General features: G+C 42.8%; 1 gene segment (V, D, J or C); it reads right to left on the reverse strand.

The window, feature by feature from the left end:
- LOC107324954 (M1-specific T cell receptor alpha chain-like) overlaps positions 1-27,997 on the reverse strand; it is a 38,362-nt gene that overhangs the window by 3,034 nt on the left and 7,331 nt on the right.

Below are 27,997 nucleotides of genomic sequence, written 5' to 3' on the forward strand. Positions count from 1 at the left end.
TGGTCAACCTGGATCCCTAGAGCATCTCAAATGATAGTTATGAGGCCATCCACAGCCTAAAGGTCTACATCTAACCTGGCTACGCCCCTCTGTAACAGCTTGCTCAGCTCTACACCACAGCCTGGGATTCCTTTAGGATCATAACCTGACTGCAGGGATGTGTAAAACAGGCAGAGACCACTCTCTTCCTGCTTCACAGCCATAATCTGTGGAGGACAGATTGGCCTAGGGTCATTCTTTGCTTTCTGCAGATGCAACCTCAAATCCACCACTGATATTCATAATCCCAATTTTTTTAACTTTTTTTTTAATATGGTTATTCTTCTGGGAATAGATTACAGATTCAGATAAAATAATAAAGCTGGATCACAGAATATCAGGGACTGGAAGGGACCTGGATGGTAGACCCCATTACAAAGCAAACAACAGCAAAAAAAGAAACACAAATGAACCAGTTTGTATCATTAACATGGAGTACAAGGATAGAAAAATAAATAAATTAATAATTAAAAGAGAGAGAAATAGGTAGATCTGTTCTTCCCTTGCACATCAAGTGCTCTTCTATCAGAAGAGCTGCAAATCCAGCTCTCTCTAAATTAGTATATGTTTGTGCTTTTTTTTCCCCACTGCCTCTGCAATGCTTTTATCTTGTGCAGATTTTAAAAGTGTGTTTTTTTTTTGCTGGCAGCTTCAACACCACCAGCTTTGCAAAACACTCATTTCTCATTCTTGCTCTGAGTGGTTGCTGGCTTTGTTCTGTCACTAGAGGCATTTTCCAGTTTGTTCCCTTGTATTTGCATGCTGTTTTGCAAGACTGCAGATAGCGGACTTGGTAAATACCAGCTATTTTGACCACAGCACTGTCACCTACGTTTCCTGTTATTCTGTCTTAATGAGTTGATGGATGTGTTGTTGCTGTGTTGGTATCTATGACCTTTATTGTCAGAAAAGTTTGAGAAGTAAATAAGGATGCTCTGATCTCTCCACCCTGCCTAACTGCATCCTCATTGAAGGGTGTCTTCCAGGTGGATGAAGAGGAGCTATCTAAATGCCATCCCTGACCATTCTACAATGAAAGCCAACTCCAGAAATCAGTAGAGTTCATTGAGACATCAGTTTGAGTCTGTTTCAGCATCAAAGATTTGTGTCTTTCATCTTTTCCCCAAATAGAAAGCTGAACTGATTTAACACACAACTGGTATTCTATAGAAAATTATCTCACTATCCATTCCCACCAAAGCAGAATCTCTCTGTCTCTTGTCAGACTAGAATCAGTGTAATTGAATTCACTGACAATTTAGAGTTTAACCATTTGTGCAATAATTGTCTCTGGAAACAAAGAGGCTTGAGGAAGCAGTCCACTGACTTTCTGAGAGCTGTCATTCTCATAAATCATTTGTGTAGGCTTTTTCTTCCAAAACCAGCATGGGTTTTAACTGTCAGAAACAGCTTCCAGTATTTTTACACCAGGTATTTCATTTATAGGGGGAAATAAATAATTTCAACTCAAAACAATAAACCTCTTGAACTGAGATCAACTATCCTTTCAGCTAGTAAATAAATGAATAGTGATAAATGAATAAATAATAAATAAATGTACAGTGAGCAAGAATAAATGTATTCAAAGAATTAATCCTGAAATCCCTCTCTAAACACAGGTGGAAGAAAATAGTTTTTTTGTCAATAGTTGTCAGAAGAACATTTGATTTTATACTTGTGGTATTGCCTCAGATATAGATGTGTTTTTCGCAATGAAATGATGTCCTTCACTGACCAGTCTATCTAAGGGGCACTTGTAATTACATAACTTACTTGGGATTATAGACAGCCTTGTGTAACTTCCAAAAATTACTCTTGTAGCTCCAGTATCCTAAACATCTGAGTTCAAATCATTACAAATAACATAGCTTAAGTCACTTGGGAAATTTCTTCCTTATCCATTGTGAGACTATGACTTAAACATGAACCCAGAAGGGTCTGAATTTTTCTCCTTCCTAAGTAAAAAAAAAAATACAAAATACAGCTTCTGGTGTTTGTGCAATAAAGTTCTTCCAAGCTAACATTTTCCTTTTCAGAATGACATCATGAGTCTTCATACTGTCTGATAAGACTCTAAATTAAGGTCAATGACATGCCAGTGTCACTAATCTAGGAAACTGATGATGTTATCTAATTTCCCAGTATTCCCAGGATCCCTGATGCATCTTCACCATCACACTGTTGAGAAATAATCCTGGCTTCATTTTCTTTCATCCTCCTCTCTTCCCTTCTTCATCTAGAGAGCATGTTCATTCTCCATAAAGGTAGCTGTATTTAGAAACACTAATTAGCATTCACTGCTCCTGTTTTCATACCATGTCCATCTCCAGATCTCAAGCACCTGAGCTGACTTTAAATCTAGTTCCTCTTACATATGTACTATATCCTTCTCACTCAACAATAAGACTTTGCAACCAACTGTTGCCTAGTAGCTGCATATTTTGGTGTCTTCTCACCCAAAGTATATAGGAAAGCTGTCTACTAGACACAAAGTTATTTGAAATTTCTTTCCATCTTTACAGGTTTCTACAGTCTTTTAAAATTTTACCAAGGAAAGGAAAAAGGCTTAAAAAGCATCACAAAAATTTTCAAATGCAAATTTTCTAATTCCTAACTGCTCACATTCTAACATTACTTTAAACAAATACGGGTTTTACTTTCAAATATTAAAACAAAAACATCTTGATATATTCTTAGGCTAAGAGTTAGAAAAGCCATTCTCAAGGTCATTAGGCCGAATGTCTCCAAAACATCATATAATTGTTATTTTAAAGACGGATTTATCAAATATGAAGTGCTAATAACCAAAAATTCAAGACACACATTAAATCTGTTATATAGTTTTATAGCATGGATACTCCTAGCCACACAGCATGCCTGACCACACCGCACTGTGACTGCTAAGCTTTGGTAAACTGTTTAGCAATAGAGACCCATAAGAAACACAACCACTTTATCTAGCTGTTCTTTTCTGTAGTGAGTCATTGGCGTACCTTATACAAGCACTTCTTGGCTTTCAACACAGCATGTATATATCAACATATTTTTTTCTGGAGGAAAATGCTCCCCTAGTCCACCTACCTAAAGAACAAGTAACTACCAATCCTGGTGCTAATATTATACAGAGAGTTTAAACTTACTTGGGGTAACAAGAAGTTGAGTTCCAGCTCCAAATACCAGTTCAGCATATCCCTGATTGGCACACTGATGCCAATCTCTGCAAAAACGTAGGCACGTTTTCCAAACTCATACTGACAGTCAGATCAACAGGCATTCGAGAGCGGGAAGTAACTTAAGGGAGCGGTTGCAAAACACACTGATTTAAATCACTGTCCAATTACAAAAGATATCTACAAAAAAATAGTCAGGAACAGGAGAATTAAAAAAAAAAAAAATATCATTCCTTCCTTGGTTAGGGCTGTGTACTACATATTTTGAGAGTGATGCTAGAGTAACCTGTGTTTGTCTATAAAATTGTCCAAAATTCAATTCAGAATACCATGTGGTTAAGAACACTTCTCATCAGTCCAACTTTTTTCCTTAACATTTCATTGTTTATTACTTATTACTGGATTAATCATCAGCAGAGCTCCTTTTGATAATGTCAGCTTGCATCCTCTCTACCCCCATAATCCATATGTTGCGGAAAACCTTTGACTTTTCTTATATTTATCTCCTCTCAGGTTTCAATGGCACACTGATATCCTATCCAGATCTTGCAGATTCACTGAGGAGTTGCATAGGCATCTGAGCCTTTGCACCTCAAGGTTCTGACACTCTCACTCAGTAAAGCAGTAGCAGAATTAAGGATTCAGGATGGACTTGTGGCTTTGGCAGCCTGGTAATTCTGGATTAATGTTTCAGTCACATATAGAATCCACTTGCAGTATCTGTGGATAATACCACTATTGTCCAACATGACAAAAGATAGTCCAGTTCCCATTCTGACACTAACTAGAAATGACACTAAAAAGAAATTAGTATATTATACCTTGGTATGTTCTCCTGCAAGTAAAGATAAAATGGTGATAGTACCACAAATAGATATTTTCTAAATGTTCTAACAATTATTTTATTTCAATGTTTGTTCATCTGACATATCATCCATGACATTGCTTGAGGACAATGGAAGTGACATGGATTTACCCTTAGGATAGAAGAAATGCATGTGACTTGTCAGAAAAACAAAATTAGTCTTTGTCTTAGCTATTACAGGAATGCAACTGACTGAAGAGCATTGTAAGCACGTTTTCCTTCAGCTGCCTCAAGAAATACTGCTTGGATATTTTCCTTGGAATAACTTCCGCCAGTTAGCATGACACCTCAGGTTACTGAAGTATTTTTCCAGATCTTAACGTGTATCCTCAACAAGCTTGCAAATTAGGCAAAAATTTAAGATACATGTACCTGGCAGAAACAGAAGTCTTGTCCCAGATCCAAATATGAGTTTGTAACTATTTCCATAGTCACACATTAACACAGGCCTCTACATTATCCAGAGAGGTACTGAATGGAACCTTTGGCCATGAAACACTCCACCAAAGGAAATCCCGTTTATCTCCACAGTTAGACAGGATGGTCTATCTAGGATTTTCTATCCATCCTTTATTCATATTTTCATAGTGAAGCACTGTCATATTCAATGTTTTTCAACTTTTCAAACTCTTCCTCTTTAACGTTCCCCCTGTATTTATATTTTGTTTCCACAAAACCACCTGCATCACAAATCTGTCCTTCACCTCATTCCTCATTTACTTAATCTCACTGCCAGCCAGATTAATCTCTCAAAATTTAGTGTATATAATTTTAACTCACAGCTCACAGGCTCTGATGGAATAGTATAAACCCCATCATCCCATCTTCTTGGATTTGCTATCTGGATTAGTCAAGAGTGATTAAAAAAAAAATAATAATAATAATAAAAAAATGCCATTTAGATTTTAAGTAGAAATCATGCTTTTCAGTATGCTATTTTTAAATTCTATTTATTTGGCACTTTTTTTTTTTTCCTAACAGGGAGACCATTTCTTATTCTGCCAAAAATCATTGAGGTTTTGGTATGCATTCAGGAAAATCCTAGTTTTTACATTGTGAACAGAGTTAGATCTGTAGCAGCTCCATACAGATACAGCCATAGCAAGTCAATCTGAAAACACATACAAATGAACTCAAGGAGAGCTCTGATTCATCCCTACTTTAGCTTGCTAATAGCTCCATATAAACTGGAGGATCTTATTTTTCTCATGTTTTTTAACAAGGTCAGAGAGATCATTTGAAATATAAGAATTTTTTCCCAGAGATTTCCAGAATTGACTGTTTCTTTATATTGTGTATTTTTGCTTTCAGAATAAAATCACTTTGAAGTTATCTTAAATATACCATTTAAGAAATGAAAGCATTAATTTTTCAGAGTAAAAAGAAAATCATTTCTATTAAATGATTAAATTAAGAAATTTAGAAAAAATGTCACATTTACAAAAAGAAAAAAGAAAAAGGTTGGTTTCACTGTATCTGCCTTCCTTTCTTTCCCTTCTCCAAGATGTTTCAGACAACAGAAGAACACCTACGTTTTTCAGATGTTATCGAAAAACATTGAAATTCATCAGGAGAATGGGTATGGGCAAAAAAACCCCGTACATTGTATGTTTGGAAAATTAACTACACTTGAGAAAACAGGAGCTTAGTCAAATGATCCAAAGGCATTTCTACGTTGAACTGTACTAACACCATGCCACAGCCCATGGATATCAGATTACAAGTTACTTGAGAAAGAATATAAGAAACAGAGCACTCATGCAAGAGGAGACTGCACTCTTCCCCTACAGCCCACTCTAAATTTCTGTGAATTTTGAGCTGGAGGTTGTCCATACATCATCATGTTCAGTCACCACCTAAGAACACTCAGAGGTCGTAAGTGCTCACCAACTCTTTAAAATTACTTTGGGTGTCCACTTTGTGGCAGCAATGACCAAAACCAGTATTTTTTTCATGTACATTTTCCAGACCAAACTATTTATCATATTTCCACAGAAATAATTTACTCATAGCTTTCAAGGCCTTTCGCACCCCAGATTCTCATGCAATTACAAGAGAGACAAAGGTGCAAAAGGAATAATCTCTTACAACTTCTACTGCTCATGTGGATGTTGAAGGCTCAGGTAACCTCACAGTACTCCTCACTAATTGTCTGTGACTACAAACTTGGTATAATTCTGCCACAGTTTGGCAACCATGACACAATCTCAAAGATAAGCTTGCTCCTTGAGCTTCGATTATTTGCTCTTCACATTATGGAAGAAACCCAGCCCAATCATTACAGCTTCATTCAGGATCTCCACAGTAAAACCCCATTATGTGCTTCTACTTTGCATTAACCTACCCTGAGGATCCTCTTATCTTAAAGCATTAGCATCCACATACCAGAAAGGTCCATTTTACACACTACAACTTTATGGGACAATACTCATCACTCTGGATTTTGCTCGCCATTGCTGACGTTCCCATTTCCCTTTGCCTATTCTCCACATATTTTTGGTAGCCTAGACTTTTTGTCCAGGAACAGTCATCTCTTTTCAACTTCTCAAGAAAAGTGATCTTGAATATTTTAACTGTCTGATTTGGGCATCATCAAGCATAGGGAGGTGAAAATATATATACAGTCATTTTAGGCACTTTTACACAAGCTGAAAATGTATAGTCCCATTTCCACTATACTGCAAAGCAACTAAAAAGGCAAAGTAACTTCTAAAGCAGTGTAAGTATTTTCAAGAGAAATCACATCTGAGAATTCAGACATACCCAGAGAAACTCTAAGTTTTGTTCCGGTTCCAAATATGAGTTTGCCATAACCCCCAGTATTACACTGTGACACCATTGCAAAATGGTGCCTTTTTGCGCTCATATGCTGCTTTGTACACATGGCAATGCAAGATGCTTATTGAAATACTCTAAGGAAGGCAAGTTACTGCCATCTCCTCAACACATACAGTGAAATTAACATGTTAGACTTATTGCTCTGTCTGTCTAAACGTTGGTGACACTCACTGTCTGGCCTTTGCCCATAGTCTAATCAGACATCTGCTTACTCTTTCCTCTGTGTGTCAGTTAGTGTATGCATACATAGCCTTCCAGAGAGTGTTTAGAAGCCTTCTGACTGCTGCTGTTGTGTCTGACCAGTCTGTACTGCCAATCTGCTCCATTCACTTGTGTTGTCCATCATCCTCTTCCAGGCTGCACTTTACATTGTATTATTTAACACCTGCTAGGTTTCACCCAAAGGTGGGTGCCACTACTAAGCATGGGCTTGGATCTTGCCCTGAATTCTACACAGCCTTTCAGGACACAATAGAAATCTCCCCTTCATTCTCTCCAGAACCGGGTCTTCCACAGCTTAACTCTGATGTGTACTCAACTACACAAACACACAAATATGAATTTCAGTGCAATAAATAGTCCATTTTCCATTACCAAGAGCCAGAAACTACAAAAGTGAAAATAACACAATAACACAATAAATAACATAACAAACCAACATGCTCCCAGTTTGTGGAGCTATCTAGTTTTGCACGTCAAAAGTGGGCTAAATATAGTGAAAGCTCTATATGCCATGTTCTATGTAGCTGGAAAAATGCACTCACACAACAGTGAATACTGGGGCAAAGCAAATCAAAACCTCACTCACTGGCTAACATCAAGTCGAATCCTTCCTTAAAGAACAATAAATCCCTGTTGCAAATTAAATGCAGAATGAGATCATAATTAAATCATCAGTTAATAAGTGAATGAAATCCAGTCACTAGTGAAACCTCTCTCTCCTTCTTTCTGCAAAACCCAGATCATTATTAATTGTGCTCTCCACCCCAAAAAGAAAGTGGGACTGAATTTCTAACAAAGTAGAGATAAAATCTAAGACACAGAAGACACAGGGGAAGAATTTTTAATTGTTTTCACTCTCTTCCAATAGGAAAAAGAAAGTATTTTCACTACCTTCCTGAACAACTTTGCTTTTCTTCAATAGTTCTTCTTCAGTTTCAGAAATTCCTTGATGAATCTACAGGACTACTGAATATTTGCTTAACTGAAGTAATGAAAAATTAACATGAGGTTTCTGATTAAAATGCCCATTAAAGTTTGTTAGGTATGAGAACACATGCACAATTTTCAAATGATATAAAATTTCCTTCACCATTATTATATGTTTCCAAATTCAAGCAGCTAAAAGGAAGTCTCTGCTAGGGACCAATTTTCTTAATCCTAATTTTATTTCAGATGAAGTGAAAGAACATACTGAAGAATCTTCTGTGAATATTTTGCAAACTAAGCACACCTATAGTTTGGTATTTATCTAAGCTGGGCAACCTGATCTAGTAAACATGGAAGTTTGGTGGCCCTGCCAGGCAGAGGGGTTGGAGCTTCATGATTCTTGAGGTCCCTTTCAACCCGGGTCATTCTGTGATTCTGTGATTCTGTAAGCTAGAAAGTTTGCGTATCTGGAGAAAAATAGAAGGAAGTTATCTCCAACTCCACATATAAGTTTTTTATTTAATTTCCAGAAGAAATACCACGACACAAAGATTACCTACACCATGATGCAAGTGTGGAAGTACTTGCATGCACCTATGTTGCTGGATTTTGAGTGTTCCCCCATAGGGAAGCTCCACAGCTTGTGAAATTTAACTAATTGCACTGAAGAAGATCTCTGTCCTACAACATCTAGCAGATGCTACAGTAAGAATGAAATCCCTGTAATTCTCTTTTGGCTACAACCTGCATCTGAACTGCATTTTGTTACTCTTCTAGCAAGCTTTTGCTTTACTTTTGGTGGGCTGGATTTTTTCCACCAAACAACTCAAAAGTCCTGAGTCTCAGAAATCTTACTTGGTTTTACTACAAGTGCGGTTCCATCTCCATAGGTAAGCTGGTAGGTATTCATGGACACACAGTGCTGTCTGGCATAGCAAAAATCTTTGCATGCTCTTTCAGAATTGTGAGGGGTGTGTTCCGCTCAACATCCCTGCCTCCCATCTCACAGGGCTGAGTACCCTGAGGATAACTACTCTAACTCTGAAAGTCAGAAATAAAGAAGACATTGAGTATCCCCACCTTTTCCTCATCCTTGGTGGCAATGTTCCCTACCACAACCATTAGGAACTTTTTGAACTGTACCAACAGACATTTAGTAATGAAGCTGCTTAAGATCCCTGCTGAAGCAAAACCATCTGTTGACTTTGCTGTTAGACATGGTACAATAGCTTCATCACAAAGCCTTGTTGGGCTAGAAAAGGATGGGAACAAAATCATGGCCATAGTTTAGGATCAGAATAACTGATGAAGATGATCTTCCTATCAGTCCACTTTTCCCTCCACAGCTTTTTTCCATGATACATCAATTGGGTAGATAATGCAAGAACAAATACAGTAATTTAAATCAGGGCTACATATTTCAACTAGCCAATTCCTTTCGCTACCAAGCCACAATCTTAAAAGCCGTTCTGCTATTCAAATCTAAATCCACAATAAAAAAAAGAAGCACATATAAACTTGGTTCTTACTCGGTTTCACAATAAGCTCTGTCCCTTTTCCAAAGATGACTTTATAGCCAGTGTTCACACAATGAAAAACAAGCCAACAAAAACTGTCCTTGAAGCCATCACATCCACAGGCACAACTACAGTTTGTCTGATCTATCTCAGGAAATTTAAACATGAAATACAGAATCATAGAATCACAAGCTACAGCAAACCACTAAACCGTCTCTCGTAGCTCCTCATCCAGTTGCCTCTTGAACACTGCCAGGGACAGCGACTCCACCACCTCCCTGGGCAGCCATTCCAGTGCCTGACCACTCTCTGACAGAAAAAGTTCTTTTTTATATCTAGTCTAAACCTCTTCTGGTACAAAGTAGTACCTTCATGCAAAGACAGTGATATGGGAATTTAGATGTCTAATCTAGCTATTATTCCTCTATCAGATGTTCTGCATGTAGAGATTTTCAAATGATGGTTTGAGAAGCAAGGCAATGTTTCAAGTGCATCTAGAATCCACTACACTGTTCTCATGCAAAAAATGGCCTGAAGTCATAGAAAAAATAAACAACAACAGTACAACCCTACATTTTAAAGAAAGCAAACTATATTCTTTATCCTTTAGGCTTTTTTATTTTATTTTGTTTTATTTTATTTGAATTTCCAAGTCTCAGAATTTGGTCCTTGACTCTTCAAATATTCTTCTGCCTAAAAATTAATGTAGGTCTATCAAGCTCAGTGCTCAGCTCAGTACTGAAAATCTAAATTACTGATTATTCTAAATGTTACACTGCTCACCATGTCTCAGGGTTAACATATCCCTTCCTGCCAAACACCACCTTCCCCACATCAGCATTCACACCATGGCCAAGGAGGTAGCAAACATAGCAGCCCTTCTGTTGGGGTCAACATGTTGTTTATCCTGAAATATGAGGTGAGAGAACTGGCAATGAATTTATCCAGAGATCTGGGTAGGACCAGGATCTGCAGCAAGCCCTGCAGAAGTAGCATCAAGGATACTAAGGAAGCTAAATCACTTCTAGAGAATCCAAGTGATTCTGGATCACTGGAAAATGAAATTTAAAGTTTTGTGATACTGTGAAAATACGCAGACACCTAAAACTTCAGACATAACAAGAAAAGGAAAATTCAACCACTCAGTTTAAATGTAGAATGCTTATTCACTGCTTAACAGAAAGTACCCCAGCATTTTTCAGATATTGAAGCTGCAAGCCACATAGCTCTGCAGGACATGTTCTGAAAATGCCACCCCTACTGCACCACTGCAGCCTCCAAAATCCACTTGAGCTTCAACAAGACCAGGTTCCCAAATTTATCTGGAATGCCATTATCTACACCACATACTGCTATCTAAGTTTAGAATAAAGGGAAAAGCCCTCTTTTTCTATTAACTTAGACACTCTGAAATACTGCAGAGGAGGCCACGGCAACGGGGCACATGCCTGCAATCATTTTCTAAGAGCTTCTAGAGAATTTCACAGTTCAGCTCACAAGTTTATCTCCACTAAACAAAAAGTATGGAGAGAAAAAATGACACAAATTCTAGTTTCCAGTGTACCTGGGTACTTACAAGCCACAACTGAAAGCGAAGTTCCCTTTCCAAATGTGACTTTGTCTGCAGTATACACACTCCAACACATTTCATTACAAAAATATTTCTGTCAGCCTTGCGCCTTGCCTTGCACAAAGAGCTGCTGCAAAGCTCTGTCACAGCATGCTCAAAGGCTGTGTAATTACTTGGAACACAGTGGAATCTGTTTCCCAAACAATGTTTCAGATACTCTTGTTCATCTGAATGGCGTGCCTTTGAGAATACCAGCCATTCACTGGCTCTGGTTTTCAATCACAGTCTCAAAAGAGCTTAGACTTGTGCTGTTAAGCAAAACGAAGTGTAGTGTTCCTGCCAGCTACTTTATGATTTAGCAACAGAACAAGTATTCTGTGAGGGTTCAGGTTGCATTTTACCTCCTGAGTTATTGCTAGAGCAAAGCCACAGGGCATGACTGCGAGGTGAGATTGTACCATTAACTCTCCTAATTGGCAAGGTGGTGACTTTAGATGCAGAACCAGTGGTGAATTTGAGGGTGCTGTCACAACACTGACAGAAACTTGGAGGGTTTGGTTGCCTGCAGGTGAAACCAGCACTGGAGATGTACTGGTATCCTCCTTGCTTACACCCTGGGCAAGTGGAATGCTCACACTCAGGTGGAAACAGTCTGCCTTTCTAAAGGCTGGACTGATGGTGGACTTGCTTGGCTTTATTGGGAGTCCACCTCCCACTTCTGGCTGTCTGCTCACCCACATAAGGTGCCCTTTTTCACTGACCACACTTCTCTAGGCTGAAAGCAACTGTGGTGCACTTATCACTCCATTTATACTCAGAAAAAGTCTACATACTGAAAGCTATCTAGCTTAACTGAAAGGAAGGAGTTGCACCAAGCAAATTCTGGGCCTTGCCTGAAATAACTGAAAGGAAAAAAAGTAAGAAACAGAACAAAAACCCAATTTTGCATACCCTATCACCTTTCATACAGGCACTGGCATAAGTTGATCTACCTGTTCCTCTGCCCTAAACAATACCTTTCCTGCTCACTCACAGACTGTCAGCAACCAGGAGAGTGATGTTCACAGCATCTTTCTCTCAACAGCGTAAGTCCACCTCATAGAAATATTTCTAAGGACAAGGCCACATTTCAGTGGTGATCTCTAACATGTGTAGGGATTTCATGCAAGGTCATTTTCCCAGAGGGTCCTCTGATGGCTACATCATCTACATAAAATGAAATAGCACCTATTTTCTCCTCTACCTATGTAAGGTGATATGGATGCCACAGAGACATCTACAGGGCGCTACAGTGGATACTTAAGGAATATGACAAAGGAAACAGAAAAACTGAACACTCACTTGGCTGGACAGACAGACTGGTCCCCACACCAAAGGTCACTTTGCCATATGCAGAGCTATAATCACACAGCATTTCCTCCCACAACAAAAAGCCCATCCACCATCTTGAGAAGCAGCACGAGCCCCTCAAGGCTAAGCCCAGCAGTGCTAAGGCCAGGAAGGGCAGAACACTTCTTGAGCAACCTATTCCAATGAATCACTACTCTTTCTGAGTGGATTTTTTTCTGTTATCCAAACTGAACCTCTCCGGGCACAACATGAAGCCTTTCCCTTTAGGCCCCTAGCACTAGGTACATGGGAGAAGAACTGTATGCCATGTCACCACAAACTTCTTTCAGGTAGCTGTAGTGGGCAATCAGGTCTCCTCAGAGCCTCCTCTTCAGACTGAACAATCCCAGTTCCCTCAGCCACTCCTCATAAGACTTGTGCTCCAGACTCCTCACCAGTTTCATAGCCCTTCTCTGGACATGCTCCAGGGCCTCAATGTCTTCTCTAATAAGGGGCCAACAACAGTATTCAAGGCCACCAGTGCTGGGTATGAAGGGAAGATGACTTCCCAGCTCCTCCTGGCTACAGGGTTTCTGATACACTTGGGCACTCTACTGGTTTATGTTCAGCTGCCCATGGACTAACACCTCCAGATCCTTTATGCAGTTTCCAGCCAAACTGCCCCAATCATGCAGTGATTCACGGAGTTATTGTGAACAAAACACAGGACCTGGAACTTGGCCATGTTGAACACGATACAATTGGCCTCGGTCCATCCAGCCAGCTTATTCTGACCCCTTTGTAGAGACTTCCAACTCCAAAGCTTCCTACCCCAACTTTGTGCAACCTGAAAACTCAATGAGGGCACATTTAATCCCTTGGTCCAGATCATCAGTGAAGATATTAAACAGGAAGAGCCCCAGTACTGATGTCTGGGGAGAACTACCTATTGCAGCCTAGATTTAATTTGATCCATCACCATTTTCTGGGCCAGTCCATATAGACAGATTTTTACCAATTAAAGAGTATGCCTGTAGAAGCCCTTGATTTACTTTAGCTTGCGAAAAAAGGAAAAGCCATAGGGAAAGAAAGCACAAAGGTAGCCACATAAGCTGCAAAGTGCCAACATGGACTCAGTGCTTGTACTCACAGAGCTTTACAGTCAACAACGTTCCTTCACCAAATGTCATCTTTCCACCTGCCGCATTATACCCACAGTGTTTCCTGCTGCCTCAAAAACCCAAGACTTGGCTCATACCCACTCTAATTCATGTCTTCAATTAACCACCTCTGACCATCCTTTGTAAATAGACTCTCCCATGTCCAGAGAGAAACTTCAGCTCTGTCACCTCTTCTTCCCACATCATCCTGCAGCTCCTTTGCTATAACCAGACAGAAGACAAAGGGCTGTGCTTGCTGTCCATAATGTGTGTACTAACAGAAATGTTTTAGATATTTCTGCAATACCATGCAAGGCTACAAAACATCACCAACAGTACTCACAAGGCTTTACACAAAGCTTTGTTCCAGTTCCAAAGGTGAGCCTGCTAAAGCTATCACTCACAACAACACAACCCCTTACGCAAAAGCACTCCTATGCCCATAATGAAGCCCTTAGTGAGGCTGGCCGACCCCCATCCCAGCAAGACTTCTCCTTTTCTTCCCTATCCTTCCATACTGTCCCCTAGGTTGCCATCACAATAGTAAATTCCTCACAAGTTTCAGAAAATCAGTGTCACAAAGCACACTCCATGTTCAAAGATAACCCAGTCCCAAAAGCATGCTAATCTCCAGTTCAGTTCTACTCCCACCACCTAAAACCAACATAACTGCAGCAGCAAGGGCATTCTTGGAACCTGTAAGGGCCAGGAAGTGCTTTCAGCTCAGCAAACAGGAAATCAAAAGATGGAACACCAAACTACATCTATGGGAAGAAGCACCTGTGGAAGACCTTTGGGAGCTGCACGCTCACATGGTAGGACACAGTCTGGTCCCTGAGCCAGAGGTCAGCTTAGAGTCATACTTAGAATGACACAGCATTTCTGACCCTAACAGAGGTCTCACATGGAGAAGAATGTTCTTCCCTCAATCCACAGCACTGACCTTCCTTTCTTTCTAAACAGCCTTATCCTCTGTGACAATTTAAAATCCCATTCTGTCACCCCTTCTTCCCACACCAGCCTGCATGTCTTTTGCCATAATGAGACAAAAGTGAGGGGATTGGGCATGCCAAATGAAAGCCGTTCCATAAAATGAACTATCTATATATTATACAGTAATATATAATAATACTATCATTCATGTCTTGGGTACTTCTGGATTTCCACATCTCAATACAACATACCACCAGCAGTACTCACTCGGATTTACACAAAGCTTTGTTCCAGATCCAAAGGTGAAGCTGCTCCAGCCAGCACTCAAAGCAACACCAGCCCTTGCACAAACCTTCTCCTGTCCCCATAGAAAGGCAGACCTCTGTGTGACTGGCCAAGCACAATCCACACAGTACTCAGGTATCCTTTCCATAAGCATAAAGACCAGCAGTTCAGCACTGCTCCCAACACACAGAAACACATGATCTGAAGCACTGAGGGCACTCTCAGTGACTGTAATGGCAGAAGAGGGATTTTAGCACTGTTGTGTCTAGATCCAAAGGTGAAACACAAAACTACGTCCGTTGGAAAAGGCTCCTATGGAAGACCTATGGACACTGTGTACTCACAGGGTCAGATGGAGAGCCTGGTCCCTGTGCCAAACTTCAGCACTCTGCCAGATCCTGTATTCACACAGCATTGCATTCCTTAACAAAAAGCCTGTTCAGACACTTGAGAACAAACACTGGTGCCCAGAAATTAGTCTGACCTTGCCGTGTAATGGAGGGGCAGCAGAAGGATGAGGAGGGACCTTCTGATCCCAAAGCAAGAGTGAATGTTACCAGGGTGGGAGCATGGAATGAGGCTGGTCTGCAGAAGGGGGTACTTCCAATCATTCTCCTCCAACTCCTGAACTCAGATTCCATACAATTTTTCCTCTATGTTGCCATTTCAAAGGGAAATACCTGACAATATATGGGAATAACAGCGTGACTGCAGAGAAATGTCCAAGTACACAAGTGACTCTTTCCCAAAAGAATTCAGACCTCCAAGTCAGCTCTTCTCAAAATATATCCTTAACAACTACAGTGAGGATGCTGTCAGATCCTTCAAAAGCACAGAAAGAAAGTTTAGCTCTGCAAATATGAGATAAAAAAGAGGAACAGAAAACTACATATATCGTAAGGAGCTCTTATAGAGCACCTATGGAAACTGCAGTGCACTCATGTGTTTGGACAATGAGTCTGGTCCCCGAGCCAAAGGTTAGCATGTTGCTTGAGCCAGAATCACACAGCATTTCCTTCCCTAACAAAAACGCCCCTCAGGCACCTGGGAAGCAGCACCTGACCTGTCCCCATTCTGTGGTGCACACTCCTGATAAAACTGATGCCGATCGAAGTCTTGAGCAAGATGAGGCTTTACAGCTGCACAACAACAAGCACAAGCAGCAGCAGGGAGATCTGCATTCCTCTTAGACATTCCTCTTAGACCTTCTTAGACCTTAGGCATTCCTCTTAGACCTGGATCAGCATCACAATCACATAATTTCCCCTGGACATTCTGCGTATTGTGTGTGTCTGTAACAACTGACTGCAGAATTCTTCATGCACAGGTGCTTGTGCACATGCACATGCACACACTAATTGCATCCAAGGGGGCTCCAGGCATAACAGCTGTTTCTTCTAAAGTAGGGAATGCAAACTCCATATCTTTTCTCATTCAGGGCTGTTTTCATTTACAGCTGAACAACAACAAGCACAAGCAGCAGCGGGGAGATCTGAACACACAGTGTAGAATCAGGAATGCAGTGCTATTGGCTTTGCAGGGACCTTCTGGGAACACATAAAGGTTCCTTTGAGACAGACCAAACTTTACCCTAATGAACTCCTTGACCAACAGCCGAAGCTCAGTTTACCATGTGCAAGTAACTAAGAGGTACTTACTGGGTTGCACAACAAGTCTGCTTCCTGGACCAAAGGTGAGCCTGTCAAAACTGGAGCCCGAATATTGCCACAGTCACAGACTGCTTCACAGAAACCCCACAGCTCAGAGACAAGGAATACTGTTACCCTCAGAAGAGGCTGACATTTATAAGTGTGATGGAGCATGAAATAAATGATGCCGGACAAAGCTGATCACTGATGAATCATCTCCAGTATCCCACCTCAAAAGCTATACCAAAAAAAAAAAAAACAAACAGTGAGAGGGCAGCCCTTAGTGTAGCTGGCAGAATCCGATCCCCACAACTCTTGTGTGACCCTTTCCCAAGAGCACAGAGACTTGCAGTTCAGCACTGCTCCCACCACACAGAAACACGTGAACTGCAGCACTGAGGGCATTCTCGTTGCCTGCAATGGCAGAGAATGATTTCAGCTCTGCAAGTCTTAAATAAAGTACATCAACTGCAAGTATCAATTATAGTAGACCTTCAGAAGCAACACACTCACATGGTTGTACACAAAGTCTGGTCCCGGAGCCAAAGATCAGCTTGCCAGTGATGGAGCTAGAATCACACAGTATTTCCCTTCTTAACAATAACCCTCTGGTTGAGGCAGCACCAGACCCCATTCTGTGATGCACTCTCCTGATAAAACAGTCAGGGACTGCTGAGTTGAGGAGGAGTAGTTTAAGTTGGAGAGAAGAACGCAGCTGACCTGAGCTCTGGGAAGGCCACGGGCATTCCTCTTAGACCTGTATCAGCATCACAATCAGACAATTTCCCCTGGACGTTCTGCTTACTTTGTATGTCTGTAACAACTGACTGCAGCATGCCCCTCTTTCCTAAAAAATAAAAGACAGGCAGCCAGTTGAGAATGAACACTGGTCCCCAGGGCTTATTCTGACCAGGCAGAGGCAGCAGAATGCTAGGGGGATCCCGTTTATCCCAAAGCAAGAGTGGAAGTTACCTTGCTGGTTGTACGCGATGAGGCTGAGACTGTACCTGAGGGCACTCCCAATCATTCTTCTCCACCTTTCTCATTACCATCCATTCTTGGTGTCCAAGCAGCTGCCATCACAAATGCAAATCCCTTACCAGATGTGAGAATACCAGTGTGACACAGCACAGATTGAGAGCACAGATGACCCTTTCCTAAATGCATTCCCTCCTACAGCTCAGCTCTGCTCCCAGCTCATCTGTAATTTTTGCATTGAGGGTGTTATTGAAGCCTGTGGTGGCTGGAATGCCTTTCTGCACATCAAACATGAAGTGAAAAGCTGAACGTAAAACTACATCAGTTTGGCAAAGCACCTATAGAAGGTTTTTGGAAGATGCATACTCACATGGTTGTACAGAAAGTCTGGTCCCTGAGCCAAAGGTCAGCTTTGTGAAACCAGATCCAGTATTCACACAGCATTGCATTCCTTAACAGAAAGCCTATACAGACACTTAAGAACCATCACTAGTCCCCAGGAATTAGTCTGACCATGCCAGGTCATGGAGGCACAGCAGAAAGGTGAGGAACTTCTGATTCCAAAGCAAGAAAGTTTATCAAGGTGGGTATATGGGATGAGGTTGGGCTGAAACTGAGGGGTACTCCCAAACATTCTCTTCCTTCTCCTGTCCTCACAGTCCATCCAAGCTGTGCTTTTCACTACCATCACAACGGTAAATCCCTGATTAGATATGAGAATACCAATGTGAGTGCAAAGAACTATCTGAGAACACCGGAGACCCTTTCCCAAAAGCATTCAGACCTCTAGTTTGGCATTGTTGACAACTCAACATTACATTTCACAGCATGGGTATTCTCTAGGTCTTCAATGTCATATTGGAAATACTAGCAATGCAATTTTGAGATGGAAAAGAGGAAAAGAGTACAAGACCTATTGCACGGAGCACCAGTGGAAGACCTATGGAAACTGTAGTGCACTCACGTAGTTGGACTATGAGGCTGGTCCCTGAGCCAAAGGTCAGCTGGTAGCCATAGCCAGAATCACACAGCATTTCCTTCCCTAACAAAAACGCCCCTCAGGCACCTGGGAAGCAGCACCTGACCAGTTCCCATTCTGTCATGCACACTACGGATAACACAGGCACAGATTGACATCTTGAGAAAAAGAAAGCTTTACAGCTGCACAACAAGCGCAAGCAGCAGCAAGAAGCTCTGAGCAGACATTGTGACCTCAGGAATGCAGTGCTAATGACTTCATAGGGACCTTTTGGGAGTAAATAATTGTTCCTGTGGGACAGACCAAAATGCGCCTTAATGACCTCCTTCCCTACCTCAGCAGCTCAGTTTAACATGTGAAGGTAATTAAGAGGTACTTACTGGGTTTCACAGAAAGTCTGCTTCGTGGACCAAAGATGAGCTTGCCAGTAAAACCTGAGCCTGAATACTGCCACAGTCACAGCCTGCATTACAGAAACCCCTCAGCTCAGAGACAAGAAACACTGTCACCCTCAGAAGAGGCTGACATTTGTAAGTGTGATGGAGCATGAAATAAATGATGCTGGACAAAGGTGATCATTGATGAGTCATCCCCAGTATCCCCCAGTATCCTCAAAATCTATTTCCAAAAACCAGTGGCTCGGTCACCAACACTGCCCTTATGCAGAAGATATTTGCCCTTGTGCTCATTCAATGGTGGCAAGTTCTGCCTGGGAATGTCACGTGGAGAAGAATGTTCTTCCCTCAATCCACAGCACTGACCTTCCTTTGTAAACAGTCGTATCCTCTGAGACAATTTAAAATCCCATTCTGTCACCCCTTCTTCCCTCACCAGCCTGCATGTCTTTTGCCATAACGAGACAAAAGTGAGGGGACTGGGCATGCCAAATGAAAGCCATTCCATAAAATGAACTATCTATATATTATACTATAATATATAATAATACTATCATTCATGTCTTGGGTATTTCTGGATTCCCACATCTCAATACAACATACCACCAGCAGTACTCACTCGGATTTACACAAAGCTTTGTTCCAGATCCAAAGGTGAAGCTGCTCCAGCCAGCACTCAAAGCAACACCAGCCCTTGCACAAACCTTCTCCTGTCCCCATAGAAAGGCAGACCTCTGTGTGACTGGCCAAGCACAATCGCCACAGTACTCAGGGTGACCCTTTCCATAAGCATAAAGACCAGCAGTTCAGCACTGCTCCCAACACACAGAAACACATGAACTGACGCACTGAGGGTACTCTCACTGACTGTAATGGCAGAAGAGGGATTTTAGCGCTGTTGTGTCTAAATCCAAACGTGAAACACAAAACTACGTCCGTTGGAAAAGGCTCCTATGGAAGACCTATGGACACTGTGTACTCACAGGATCGGATGGAGAGCCTGGTCCCTGTGCCAAACTTCAGCACTCTGCCAAAATCTGTATTCACACAGTGTTGCATTCCTTAACAAAAAGCCTATCCAGATGCATGAGAAACAACACTGGTGCCCAGGAATTAGTCTGACCCTGCTGAGTAATGGAGGGGCAGCAGAAGGATGGGGAGGGAAATTCTGATCCCAAATCAAGAGTGGAAGTTATCAGGGTGGGTGAATGGAATGAGGCTGGTCTGCAGAAGGGGGTAGTTCCAATCATTCTTCTCCTTCTCCTGAACTCAGATTCCCTACAGTTTTTCCTCTACGTTGCCATTTCAAAGGGAAATACCTGACAATATATGGGAATAACAGTGTGACTGCAGAGAAATGTCCAAGTACACAAGTGACTCTTTCCCAAAAGAATTCTGACCTCCAGTTCAGCTCTTCTCAAAATATATCCTTAACATCTACAGTGAGGATGCTGTCAGAGCCTTCAAAAGCACAGAAAGAAAGTTTAGCTCTGCAAATATGCGATAAAAAAGAGGAACACAAACCTAAATCTATTGCAAAGAGCTCCTATGGAAGACCTAAGAAAATAGCAGTGCACTTACATGGTTGGACAAAGAGTCTGGTCCCCAAGCCAAAGGTTGGCTTGTTGTAGCCAGTATCACACAGCATTTCCTTCCATAACAAAAATGCCCCTCAGGTTCCTGGGAAGCAGCACCTGACCTGTCCCCATTCTGTGGTGCAGACTCCTAATAAAACTGATGCAGATTGATGTCATGTGAAAGACGAGGCTTTACAACTGCACAACAACAAGCACAAGCAGCAGCGGGGAGATCTGAACACACGGTGTGGCATCAGGAATGCAGTGCAATTGGCTTCGCAGGGACCTTCAGGGAGCACATAAAGGTTCCTTTGAGACAGACCAAACTTTACCCTAATGAACTCCTTGACCAACAGCTGGTGCTAAAACCAAATCTGGTCCCCAAGGATTACTCTGACCATGGCATGTCACTGAGGGGCAGCAGAAGGATGAGCAGGGACCTTCCTATCCCAAAGCAAGAGTGGAAGTTACCTTGCTGGTTGTATGGGATAAGGCTGGAGCTCTAATTGAGGGGCACACCCCAAACATTCTTCTCCTCCTCCCTTCATCCCTGCCCATTCTGGCTCTGTGATGCACTCTCCTGATTAAACAGCCACAGACTGCTGAGTTGAGGAGGAGTAGTTTATGAGGAGGAGAGAAGAATGCAGCTGACCTGAGCTCTGGGAAGGCCACAGGCATTCCTCTTAGACTTGGATCAGCATCACAATCAGACAATTTGCTCTGGATGTACTGCTTACTGTGTGTGTCTGTAACAACTGACTGCAGAATGCTGCACGCACATGTACTTGTGCACATGCATACACTAATTGAATACAATGGGTGCACCAGGCATAACAGCTGTTTCTCCCGCACTAGGGAATGCAAACTCCCTATCTTTTCTCATTCAGGGCTGTTTTCATTCACAACCAACAGTCCAGTTTAACAGGTCCAACTAACTAAAATGTACTTACTGAGTTTGACAGCAAGTCTGCTCCCATGACCAAAGGTGAGTGTGCCAGTGCGTGACCCTGCATACACCCCAGTCACAGCCTGCTATACTGTAACTGCTCTGCTCAGAGAGAAGAAACTCTGTCATGTTCAGAAAGGCTAACATTTCTAAGATGTGGTGCAGCATGGAAAAACTGGTGATGGACAAAGGAAAGCATTCCCTTGAGATCTAAATTATGCTTTCACATGCTCCAGTCCAGAAAAATAGTGGCCCTGTCGCCACTACTGCCCTTGCTCAGAAGTAAATTTTGCTTGAGATCATTCAGGAGCAGCAGGTTCTCCCTGGGATGTTCCTCATGAGAAGAATGCTCTGCTCTCCATCTGCAGTGCTGACCTTCCTTTGTAGCACAGCTCAAACTGAGAAATAATTAAGCACTTTTAGATTTCAGTGCAGCTCATAGCTGCAGCAGTGAGGGCACTCTCAGTGCCTGTAATGGCAGAAGAGGGATTTTATCCCTGTTGTGTCTAAATCCAAAGGTGAAACACAAAATTACATCTGTTGGAAAAGGCTCCTATGGCAGACCTATGGACGCTGTGTACTCACAGGGTCGGATGGAGAGTCTGGTCCCTTTGCCAAACTTCAGCTCTCTGCCAAAATCTGTATTCACACAGCATTGCATTCCTTAACAAAAAGCCTATCCAGATGCTTGAGAAACAACACTGGTCCCCAGGGATTGATCTGACGCTGCCTAGTAATGGAGGGGCAGCAGAAGGATGAGGACGGACCTTCTGATCACAAAGCATGAGAGGAAGTTATCAGGGTGGGAGTATGTAATGAGGCTGGTCTGCAGAAGGGGGTAGTTCCAATCAATTTCCTTCTTCTCCTGAACTCAGATTCCATACAATTTTTCCTCTATATTGCCATCTCAAATGGAAATAACTGACAATACATGAGAATAACAGTGTGACTGCAGAGAAATGTCCAAGTGCACAAGTGACTCTTTCCCAAAAGAATTCAGACCTCCAGGTCAGCTCTTCTCAAAATATATCCTTAACATCTACAGAGAGGATGCTGTCAGAGCCTTCAGCAGCAGAGAAGGAAAGTATAGCTCTGCAAACATGCGATAAAAAGGGGAACAAAAACCTACATATATCACAAGGAGCCCCTATGGAAGACATATGGAAACTGCAGTGCACTCACGTGTTTGGACAATGAGTCTGGTCCCCGAGCCAAAGGTTAGCATGTTGCTTAAGCCAGAATCACACAGCATTTCCTTCCCTAACAAAAACGCCCCTCAGGTACCTGGGAAGCAGCCCCTGACATCTCCCCATTCTGTGGTGCACACTCCTGATAAAACTCATGCTGACAGATGTCTTGAGCATGACAAGGCATTACAGCTTCACAACAAGCACAAGCAGCAGCGGGGAGCTCAGAGCAGACTGTGGCATCAGGAATGCGGTGCTAATGGCTTCACAGTGACATTCTGGGAGCTCATAAATATTCCTTTGAGATAGACCAAACTTTACCCTTATGAACTCCTTGACCAAAAGCCACAGCTCAGTTTAAAGTGTGCAGGTAACTAAGAGAAACTTACTGGGTTTCACAACAAGTCTGCTTCCTGGACCAAAGGTGAACTTGCCAGTTATTGCACCTGAATATTGCCACAGTCACAGCCTGCTTTACAGAAACCCCTCAGCTCTGAGACAAGAAACACTGTCACACTCAGAAGAGGCTGACATTTGTAAGTGTGAAGGAGCATGAAATAAATGCTGCAAGACAAAGGTGATCATTGATGAGTCATCTTCAATATCCCTCCTCAAAAGTTGTTCCAAATAAACAGTGGCTCTGTCACCAAAACTGCACTTATCCTGAAATTTTTGCCCATGTGCTCATGCAGGATTGGCAAGTTCTGCCTGGGACAGTCCTGTGGTGAAGAATGTTCTTCCCTCAATCCAGAGCGCTGACCTTCCTTTCTAAACAGTCTTATCCTCTGAGAAAATCATGTTCTGTTTCCACTTTTTCCCAGAAAAACCTGCATGTCTTTTGCCATAACGAGACAAAAGTGAAAGGATAGTGCATGCCTAATGAAAGCCTTTACATACAATGCATACTATCATTCATGTCTTGGGTATTTCTGGATTTCCACATCTCAATACAAAATACCACCAGCAGTACTCACTCGGATTTACACAAAGCTTTGATCCAGATCCAAAGGTGAAGCTGCTCCAGCCAGCACTCACAGCAACACCAGCCCTTGCACAAACCTTCTCCTGTCCCCGGAAAAAGACAGACCTCTGTGTGACTGGCCAAGCACAATCCACACAGTACTCAGGTGCCATTTCCCTAAAGAATAAAGACCAGCAGTTCAGCTCTGCTCCCACCACACAGAATCACAAACTGAAGCACTGACGGCACTCTCAGTGCCTGCAATGGCAGAAGCAAAATTTTAGCCCTGTTGTGTTTAAATCCAAAGGTGAAATACAAAATTACATGTGTTGGAAAAGGCTCCTATGGAAGACCTATGGACACTGTGTACTCACAGGGTCGGATGGAGAGCCTGGTCCCTGTGCCAAACTTCAGCTCTCTGCCAGATCCACTATTCACACAGCGTTGCATTCCTTAACAAAAAGCCTATCCAGACACGTAAGAAACAACACTGGTGCCCAGGAATTAGTCTGATCTTGCCGTGTAATGGAGGGGCAGCAGAAGAATGAGGAGGGACCTTCTGATCCCAACACAAGTGTGGAAGTTATCAGGGTGGGAGTATGGAATGAGGCTGGTATACAGAAGGGGGGTACTTCCAATCATTCTTCTCCTCCTGGACTCAGATTCCATACAATTTTTCCTCTATATTGTCATCGCAAACGGAAATAACTGGCAATATATGAGAAAAACTGTGTGACAGCAGAGAAATGTCCAAGTACACAAGTGACTCTTTCCCAAAAGCATTCAGACCTCCAGGTCAGCTCTGCTCAAAATATATCCTTAACATCTACAGTGAGGATGCTGTCAGAGCCTTCAAAAGCACAGAAAGAAAGTTTAGCTCTGCAAATACGCAATAAAAAAGAGGAACACAAACCTACATATATTGCAAGGAGCTCCTATGGAAGACCTATGGAAACTGCATTGCACTCACATGGTTGGACAATGAGTCTGGTCCCCGAGCCAAAAGTTAGCTTGTCGTTGTAGCCAGTATCACACAGCATTTCCTTCCCTAAGAAAACGCCCCTCAGGCACCTGGGAAGCAGCACCTGACCTGTGCCCATTCTGTGGTGCACACTCCTGAGAAAACTGATGCACATAAGTTACTTGAGCAAGGCGAGGCTTTACAGATGCACAACAAGCACAAGTAGCAGCAGGGAGCTCAGAGCAGACTGCATGGCATCAGGAACACAGTGGCTTCACAGGGACCTTCTGGGTGCACATAAAGGCTCCTTTGAGACAGACCTAACTTTACCCTAATTAACTCCTTGCCCCATTGCTGCAGCTCAGTTTTTCATGTGCAGGTAACGAAGAGATACTTACTGGGTTTCACAACAAGTCTGCTTCCTGGACCAAAGGTGAGCTTGCCACTATAACCTGCGCCTGAATATTGCCACAGTCACAGCCTGCTTTACAGAAACCCCTCAGCTCTGAGACAAGAAACACTGCCACCCTCAGAAGAGGCAGACATTTGTAAGTGTGATGGAGCATGAAATAAATGATGCCGGACAAAGGTGATCACTGATGAGTCATCTCCAATATCCCTCCTCAAAACCTATACAAAAAAAACAACAGTGGGAAGGCAGCCCTTAGTGTGGTTGGCAGAGCCCAATCCCCACAACACTTGTTTGACCCTTTCCCAAAAGCACAGAGAACAGCAGTTCAGCACTGCTCCCACCACACAGAAACACATGAACTGCAGCACTGAGGGCGTTCTCTGTGCCTGCAATGGCAGAGAACGATTTAAGCTCTGCAGGTCTTAAATAAATATAGGAACACAAAACTGAGACTACTGGAATAGGCATGTATGGAAGGCCTATGGAAGCTATGAACTCACGTGACTGGACAGAGAGTTTGGTCCCTGAGCCAAATCTAATGCCAGCATAACTGGATCCTGTATTCACACTGCACTGCTTTCTTTAACAAGAAGTCCATTTAGCATGTTTAGCACCATCTCTGGTCCCCAAGGATTACTCTGACCATGCCATGTCACTGAGGGGCAGCAGAAGGATGAGCAGGGACCGTCCCATCCCAAAGCAAGAGTGGAAGTTACCATGCTGCTTTTATGGGATAAGGCTGGAGCTGTAACTGAGGGGCACCCCAAACTTTCTTCTTCTCCTCCTCTCATCCCTGCCCATCCATGCTGTCCCAGGGGCTGCCATCTCAATGGTAAATGCCTGACCAGATGTAGCATCGTGACACAGCACAGATTGAGAGTACTCATGACCCCTTCCCAAAAGCATTCAGACCTCCAGCTCAGCTCTGGTTAACCACACCTCCCTCACTACCATAAGGAAGGCATCTCCAGAACCTGCAATGGCAGAGAAGGGTTTCTAGCTCTGAATGCGTGAAATAAAAAGAAGAAACACTAAAGTACATCGACTGCAAGTAACAATTATTGTAGACCTTCAGATGCAACACACTCACATGGTTGTACAGAAAGTCTGGTCCCTGAGCCAAAGGTCAGCTTGCCAGTATAGCTGCTAGAATCACACAGTATTTCCTTTCCTAACAAAAACCCTCTGGTGGGGGCAGCACCAGACCCCATTCTGTGATGCACTCTCCTGATTAAACAGTCACGGACTGCTGAGTTAAGGAGGAGTAGTTTATGTTGAAGAGAACAACGCAGCTGACCTGAGCTCTGGGAAGGGCACAGGCATTCCTCTTAGACCTGGACTTCTCCATCTGCAGTGCTGACCTTCCTTTGTAACATAGCTCAAATTGAGAAAAAATTAAGCACTTTTGGATTTCAATGCAGCTCATGGCTGCAGCAATGAAAGCATTCTCAGTGCATGCAATGGCAGAAGAGGGATTTTAGCTCTGTCATCTTTAAGTCCACAGGTGGAACATTAAATTATATCTATTGGAAAATGCTTCTATGGAAGACCTATGGAAGCTGCGTACTCACATGTCTGGACAGAGAGTCTGGTCCCTGAGCCAAATGTAAGGCCAACATAGTTGGATGCTGTATTCACACAGCACTGCTTTCCTTAACAAAAGTCCCATGCAGTCACTTGAGAACCAACACTGGTTCCCAAAGATTACTCTGAACGTGCCACCCCAAGGATTACTCTGTCCATGCCACATCATGGAGGAGAAGCAGAAGGATGAGGTGGGGCCATCTCACCCAAAGCAAGATTGGAAGTTATCATGCTGGTTACATGGAATGAGGCAGAAGCTGTAACAGAAGGAGAGTCCCAAACTTTCTTCTCCTCCTCTCATTATTGCCCATCCAGGCTGTCCTGGAGGCTATCATCACAAAGGCAAATCCCTGACCAGATGTGAGTATACCAGTGTGACACAGAGCAGATCTAGTGCACAGATGACCATTTCCCAAGAGCATTCAGACCTCCAGATCAGCTCTACTCCCAACACATCTATAATTTGGGCAGTGAGGACATTCTCAAAGCCAATAGTGGCAGGGAAAGTATTTCATCTCAACAAACATGGAGTCAAAAGGTGGAACACAAAATTGTATCTATTTGAAGAAATTCCTATGGAAGACCTTTAGAAATTGGGCACTTACGTGGCTGAACAGAAAGTCTGGTCCCTGAGCCAAAGGTCAGCTTGTTGGAGCCATAGCCAGAATCACACAGCATTTCCTTCCCTAACAAAAAGCCCACACAGGCACTGGAGTTGCCGCACCTCTCCCCATTCTACGGTGCACTGTCAAGAGAAACCAGGCACTGATGCATGACTGGAGGAAGAGTAGTTTAACTTCGAAAGAAGAACCCAGCTGAACTCAGCTATGGGAAGGCCACAGGCATTCCTCTCTCAGACCTGGATCAGCATTACAGTCAGACCACCATCCCTGAACATGCTGCTCACAGCACGTGTCTTTCCAAGAACTGACTGCAGCATGCCCAACGCAGACATGTGCATGAACAAAGCCACACACTGACTGTATCCCTGTGGGGAGCGGTTTCCAAAGCAGTACAGCTGGTTTGACCAAAGGAGGGAATACAAACTCCCAAACCTATCTCATTCAAGGTTGATTTCTACCTAACAGGTCTCACTGTTGGTTGTGTTCCACATCCAGAGGTCACCTTCCTGCTGGGTACTGAATTCACACCTAGACACACACAATGGCAAACACTGCATACAGCCCTACGCCCCAGAAACAGAACCGGGTTCCCCAGAAAAATGCAGCGGGACAGCAGATGTTACCCATGCCTTCTGCATCTGACTGCAAATTAGGATGCCTTTCTGGTGGTGCACTTCTGACCTCTCCAAGAGTGAAACACCCTGGAACAAAACCAAGTGGGAAAGCAATCCAGCACTCAGGCAGCAAGGTAAGGAAACAGCCACCACACGTGTGGGCATTCAAAGAGAGCTCTGTGCCATGCCCAGAGGACACTCTCATGTTCCTCTGCCTTGAGTTCAGCCAACACTGAAAAGCTTTACAGCTCTACAACAAGAAGCACAAACAGCAGC

This window comes from Coturnix japonica, chromosome 24 (genome assembly GCF_054131305.1).
Source record: "Coturnix japonica strain WE chromosome 24, WE-NBRP24, whole genome shotgun sequence".
In the NCBI taxonomy this organism is placed as follows: domain Eukaryota; kingdom Metazoa; phylum Chordata; class Aves; order Galliformes; family Phasianidae; genus Coturnix; species Coturnix japonica.